Source organism: Mus pahari, chromosome 4 (genome assembly GCF_900095145.1).
Source record: "Mus pahari chromosome 4, PAHARI_EIJ_v1.1, whole genome shotgun sequence".
NCBI lineage: Eukaryota > Metazoa > Chordata > Mammalia > Rodentia > Muridae > Mus > Mus pahari.
In genome coordinates this window covers 3,532,855-3,539,603 of record NC_034593.1, presented here as the reverse complement: position 1 = coordinate 3,539,603, position 6,749 = coordinate 3,532,855, and the positions used below count along the sequence as shown (strand labels likewise).

Here is a 6,749-nt window from a genome sequence, read left to right as displayed (position 1 = left end):
TCTCTCTCTCTCTCTCTCTCTCTCTCTCTCTCTCTCTCTCTCTCTTCTCTTGATAAAGAGGCAGTGCAAACTCACACAATGAATGGTTCAAGACAGAAAGAACTATAGGGATTTAGAAAAAGGAGAAGAAAGCTTATCTCATCAGAGAAGGTTTCACATAAGAGGTGACAACTATGGACCTCAAGGCATGCAGGCTGACCACACTGGTAAAGATATAGAGGCCTGATACCCCTGATATCAGAAGGCATGCACTGGAAGCGACTTTATGTTTGGCAGGCATGGGTGAGTTTCAGAGGGTTAGAGGGAAGCTGGATGAGTTATCACCCTGCTTGGAAGGGATTATTTATCATAACTACAAAAAGGAGGAAAGTATTGGAGAACTCTATCAATCAAGGCACCACTGGTAATGTTAATATAACTTTTGGTGTTTGTATAAGACAGGAAAAGCTAAAAGAAGCTAAGGAGAAGGGTGACCCTGTAGGAGGACCAACAGTCTCAATTAACCTGGACCCCCAGATCTCTCAGACACTGGACCACCAACCAGGCAGCATACACCAGCTGATATGACGCCCCCAAGACATATATAGCAGAGGACTGCTGGGTCTGGGTTCAGTGAGAGAAGATGCATCAAATTCTCAAGAGACTGGAGGACCCATGGAGTGGGAAGGTCTGGTGGGGTGGGGTGGGGTGGAGGTGGGGGAGTGGGGACATCCTCTTGGAGATGGCTGGGGTTGGGGACAGGAGGTATGGAATGTGGAGCAGTCAGAGGGTGGACCAAGAGGGGGATAAAATCTGAAGTGGAAAAAAAAAAAAAAGATTAAGTAAAATCAAAAGAAAAAAAAGAGAGAGACAGGGTGTCACACTTTCTCTCAGAGTACTCAAAACTCCAATATGATCCCATTTTCCCTATTCAGTCTCAATGGAGGCACTGCATAAAAAAAGAATGAACCTCAAGCTGCACTACAGAGCAATTGTGATAAAAACTGCATGGTACTGGCACAGCGAAAGACAGGTAGATCAATGCAATAGAATTGAAGAGCCAGAAATGAACCTACACACCCATGGTCACTTGATTTTTGGCAAAGGAGCTAAAAACCATCCAGTGGAAAAAAGACAGCATTTTCAACAAATGGTGCTGGCTCAACTGGCGATTATCATGTAGAAGAATGCAAATTAATCCATTCTTATCTCCTTGTACAAAGCTCAAGTCTAAGTGGATCAAGGAACTCCACATAAAACCAGAGACACTGAAACTTATAGAGGAGAAAGTGGGGAAAAGCCTCAAAGATATGGNCACAGGGGAAAAAATTCCTGAACAAAACAGCAATGGCCTGTGCTGTAAGATTGAGAATCAACAAATGGGACCTCATAGAATTGCAAAGCTTCTGTAAGGCAAAAGACACAATCAATAAGACAAAAAGGCCACCAACAGATTAGGAAAGGATCTTTACCAATCCTAAATCTGATACGGGACTAATATACAATATATACAATATACTATATATATATATATATATATATATATATATATATATATATATATTTAAAGAACTCAAGAAGCTGAGTTAAAAATCCTATTAAAAAACGGGGTAGAGAGCTAAGCAAAGAATTCTCAACTGAGAAATACCGAATGGCTGAGAAGCACCTGAAAAAATGTTCAACATCCTTAATCATCAGGGAAATGCAAGTCACAACAACCCTGAGATTCCACTTCACATCAGTCAGAATGGCTAAGATCAAAAATTCAGGTGACAGCAGATGCTGGCAAGGATGTGGAAAAAGAGAAACACTCCTCCATTGCTGGTGGGATTACAAGCTTGTACAAACACTCTGGAAATCAGTCTGGTAGTTCCTCAGAAAACTGGACATAGTACTACTGGAAGACCCAGCAATTCCTCTCCTGGGCATATACCCAGAAGATCTTCCAACTGGTAATAAGGACACATGCTCCACTATGTTCATAGCAGCCTTATTTATAATAGCCAGAANNNGNAAGAACCCAGATGTCCCTCAACAGAGGAATGGATACAGAAACTGTGGTACATTTACACAATGGAGTACTACTCAGCTATTAAAAACAATGAATTTATGAAATTCTTAGACAAATGGATGTATCTGGAGGATATCATCCTGAGTGAGGTAACCCAATCACAAAAGAACTCACATGATATGCACTCACTGATAAGTGGATATTAGCCCAGAAACAGAATATCAAAGATTCAATTTGCAAAACACATGAATCTCAAAAAGAAGGAAGACTAAAGTCTTCATTCCTTCTTAGAGTGAGAAACAAAATACCCATAGAAGGAGTTACAGAGACAAAGTTTGGAGCTGTGATGGAAGGAAGGACCATCCAGAGACTTCCCCATCTGGGAATTAATCCTATGAACAGCCACCAAACCCAGACACTATTGCATATGCCAGAAAGATGTTGCTGAAAGGACCCCGATATAGCTGTCTCTTGTGAGGCTATGCCAGTGCCGGCAAATACAGAAGTGGACGCTCACAGTCAGCTTTTGGATAGAACACAATGAAGGAACTATAGAAAGTACCCAAGAGCTAAAGGGGTCTGCAACCCTATAGGAGGATCAACAATATGAACTAACCAGTACCCCCCAGAACTGTGTCTCTCGTTGCATATGTAGCCAAGGATGGCCTAGTTGGACATCATTGGGAGGAGAGGCCCTTGGTCTTGCCAAGATCATATGCTCCAGTCCAAGGGAATGCCAGGGCCAGGAAGAGGGCGTGGGTGGGTTGGGGAGCAGGGGGAGGGAGGGTATAGGGGACTTTCAGAGAGGAAACTGGGGAAGGGGATAGCATTTGAAATGTAAATGAAGAAAATACTTATTAAAAACAAAGAATGAAATTTCTTCCTCTGTCTTTCTGTTCTTCATCACTTCTTTGTAAGGCTGTCTCAGGGGCAGCCACTGGCAGCAGTGTGACACCACTCATATTCCTTTGTCATAAGGAGTCACCTCTGACCTTTTGATCGGCTCCTGCTAAGCTTCTCATAATGCTGCCTGTTCAACACACAATGTTTGTGCGGTTGGAAAAGCAACTGACTGGCTTAAATTCCATCTTTTCAGACATACATGAACACTTGCAGCTCACTTAGCACTTGATCCTGTGAACTATTTGATTATTCCTTCTTCATTTCTGATCACCAGCTAATTCTCTTTCTCTCTCTCTCTCTCTCTCTCTCTCTCTCTCTCTCTCTCTCTCTCTCTCTCTCAACATGGGGAGCAATGGAAAAATGGCAATAACTCAATCTCAGTGATAGCATCATCTATGTGTGTGAGAGTATGTGTGTCTGTGTGTGTGTTCATGTGTACATGTGTGTATGTGTGTTCACTGTGCATATGTGTGTTTCTGTGTGCACGTGCATATGTGTGTTCCTGTGTGTATATGTGTGCTCCTGTGTATATGTGTACATGTGTGTATGTGATCCTTATGTATATGTGTCCATGTGTGTGCTCCTGTACACATGTGTGTGATGTGTGTCTGTTTCTTGTGAATGTGTGTGCGTGTTTGTATATATGTGTGTGCATGTGTTTGTTCCTGTGTATATGTGTGTGCATGCATGCAAATATGTGTGTGAGTACATGCATATGTGTATATGTGAGTGCAATCATGTTTTCAGTGTGGAAGTGTATATATGTGTGCATGTATGTGTTTGTATGTGTGTGTACATGTGTTTGTGTCTGTACATTTGTGTGTGTGTACACATACACACATCTTTGCTTAGAGCGCTGAACTTACAAATATTTCTCAAAATAGTTTAAACACAACAAGGTGCATATGAGGATTTCTTCTGTGCCATGTCCTCCTCGGTTGTGCCTGAAGTTGTGCCCCTTTAGTTGTTCTCTTCCTTCACTGTAAGGTACCTGCACATGTTGTATTAGTTTCAACTGTGAAAACATTGACAGACATCCTGCCAGCTCACTGAGCAACATCCCCTTGATCCTGAAGCAATTTCTTGCCAGATATTTCAGTTTCCTCAAAAAGCAAATAACACAGTCTTTGAATTTATAGTTGCCAACACAGTGCTCTCAGACACCTCTCTCTCAACCAGAACATATAGGATACTCCCAGGCACCTCTCTCTCAGCCAGAATGTATAGGATGCTCCCAGGCACCTCTCTCTCAACCAGAACATATAGGATGCTCCCAGGCACCTCTCTCTTAACCAGAACATATAGGATGCTCCCAGGCACCTCTCTATTAACCAGAACATATAGGATGCTCTCAGACACCACTCTATTAACCAGAACATCACAGAGATTGTTTCTGTCCCTGTAGGATCAAGTGATCATTATGTAATTGGACTTTGATTTAGAAGTCAAATTTATTAAAAAGAATTACACATATATATGTATATATATATCGTTAGCTATTTTTCAGAAAAATAATCGATTCATTAAGTATTTTAAAATTAGGGAAGGTGAGGAAGTGAGGACTTTTACAATCTTATTCTTAGTTTCCTTCATTAGGAAATCTCAAGTGTTTAATGTGTGAAATAAAAGATATAGTAACAACAATAAACAAACAGAAATAACCTCAGTTCCTGAAAACCCCAGAGAGAGTTCCTGGAGTTGGCTATTTTGTGGTGGGCAACCCGTGGGAACAAAGGAGCAAACTGAGATCTTCCTAGAGCGAATTTCTAAACCAAGTAAACACACAAGAAATAGCCTGGCATCAGAGAATCTCTAACACTGGGAAGGGAAATAGGAAGATGGGCCATTTCTAGGTTAAAGTCCCTCCTGGTTTTCATCCATTTACCTTTTCACTGAATAAAATGGCATGGCGGTTGAGTCGAACAGCCTTTCCAATTTCAAGTATGGAGATGACAGCTCTCCTTATATACAGAATGTTGGCCCCCACATTTCACACAATCCAATTTACTGCAACTACTCTGTTGTTGAGGCACACATTTGCGCCACCCACAACAGCCATCTTACCTGCTTCACATCTTACTCAAACTTATGTCCCCAGCTGAGAATAAGGACTTGAGCTAGGGGAGGGGTAGCAGGTGGGGATAGCTCATGTTGTGTGTGAGGGTATGAGGAGCCTTTACATGAGGAGACAAAACTGGGCATGCTCAAATAATCAAAGTCTGGGATTGGGGTCACCTTGGCTTTCTGTCTGCCAACAGGAAAGCCCCAGCTTAGGGTTACCAAGGAATCCTGGGGCATACACACTACTTGGATTTTGGAATGGTTACCCTAAACTCTGACAGCTAATTTTCTTACACGCCAGCTGAATTAGAAATATTTTAAGAGAAATGGAAAGACTGCCATTTCCTTTTCCTGTACCTATGTATGCAGAGAGAACAACCTGCATAGCCCAACATATTGTTATTCCACTCAAGCAAGCCTTTCGGTAGTCAACCATGGTGACAGGAAGCAAAGCACTTAGGGAAAACCATGTCTGTCCTGAGCTGAAAGCGGGACATTTTATTCCTTTGTACACCTACAGGGGTGTGTTAAGGGAATACCCAACAAGGAACTCTCTGTGTGGCAATGCCCTTCTTGGGTCCTTAATGAACTCAGTCATAGAACTGAAGAAGGGAAAGAGATGATGAGATACAGCATCTCTGAAAATCAATGGGCTGATTGGCAGAGAATATGGAAAATAAAGGGAGAAGTTGCCAAGTGCAGCCCACCTCAGGCAGAACTCGGGAGGGGAGCGAAGTTCTCCCTACACCCTGACTCCCAAAGGCACTGTATTGAAGCAAGCAGGTGTCATGACATTGAGATGAAAGAATAAACACCCAGGTATCACACCAGAGATGACAGAGAAGCAAGGAGGACGTGTAGAGGAGAGATTACCCATTACTGCCCCAACTGCCTCGAAGGACGCACGCCTCCCAAGCCAGGGAAAGATTGAGGGAAAGTAGAAGACACAAAGGTTAAATGGACATTCAGACGGTTTTATATTTCTAATAGTCATCATTATTTAAACCAACCTGCTACTGAAATGGCTCATCGCCTTTAAGAGCTGGGGGCTGAAAAACCCCTTTGTTTGTTCCGAACACCTCTTTTCCCATTGCAATTCAAGGCTAATCAACCTTTCACTCCCTTGCTCCATTTCCCACTGTAGAATGCAGCGGGTTAATTCTTCTCTCCCGGATCCTACAAAGCTAGTCCCAACCAGGCGGAAAGCCGTCTTGGATCGGATAGCGCGGGCCAACGGCTTACCTTCGGGATGGAGAGGCGCGTCCCGGCTGCCCCTGGCTGCAGTGCTGCCCGCCTGGCCGCGTGTGCTGGGCTCTGGGCTCGCAAGGCCCCCGCCCCACCTGCAGCTGCTGCGGCCGCTGGCTACTCCAGGCGGGCTGCATGAAGTCATCGCCCGCCGGAGCAGCGCATGCCCTGCGAACCGCGGGGGGAGACTCGCTACTCTGTGTTTCAGGAATTGCGTCTGCCAGCTGCACCCGAAAGACGCTGCTCCCCGGAGTGGAGGCTGATTTTCTCTAATCGATTTTACACCCGCGCCATTGCCGAATTGTGCAAGAAAACAGAAGGGGCAGACAGATCTTCTTTGCAGAGAGTCCTTGATTCTCCGCGCTCCCCTGTCACTGCTGCTGTTTGGATAGCTCCATCTGACTGTGTAGGTTTCCCACCCTCTCCATCTTCCTTATCAGTACTGTTCATTTCGCCGAATTTGAGGGATGATTGTCTATTGAAATAAACAATCATATACTCCGAAAACATTAAAATGGGCAACCGGCCTTTTTAAGAACCCTCGTAACAT

The 6,749-nt window shown here is 43.8% G+C and overlaps 1 protein-coding gene across 1 annotated transcript in view; it reads right to left on the bottom strand.

Annotated features, from left to right (window-relative positions):
- Pkia (cAMP-dependent protein kinase inhibitor alpha) overlaps positions 1-6,345 on the bottom strand; it is a 69,457-nt gene extending 63,112 nt beyond the window's left edge. Inside the window, exon 1 of the mRNA XM_021196025.1 lies at positions 6,197-6,345. The gene's annotated coding sequence lies outside the window, so the exon portion shown is untranslated. The remainder of the gene's footprint in view (positions 1-6,196) is intronic.
- Positions 6,346-6,749: the final 404 nt, after the last annotated feature.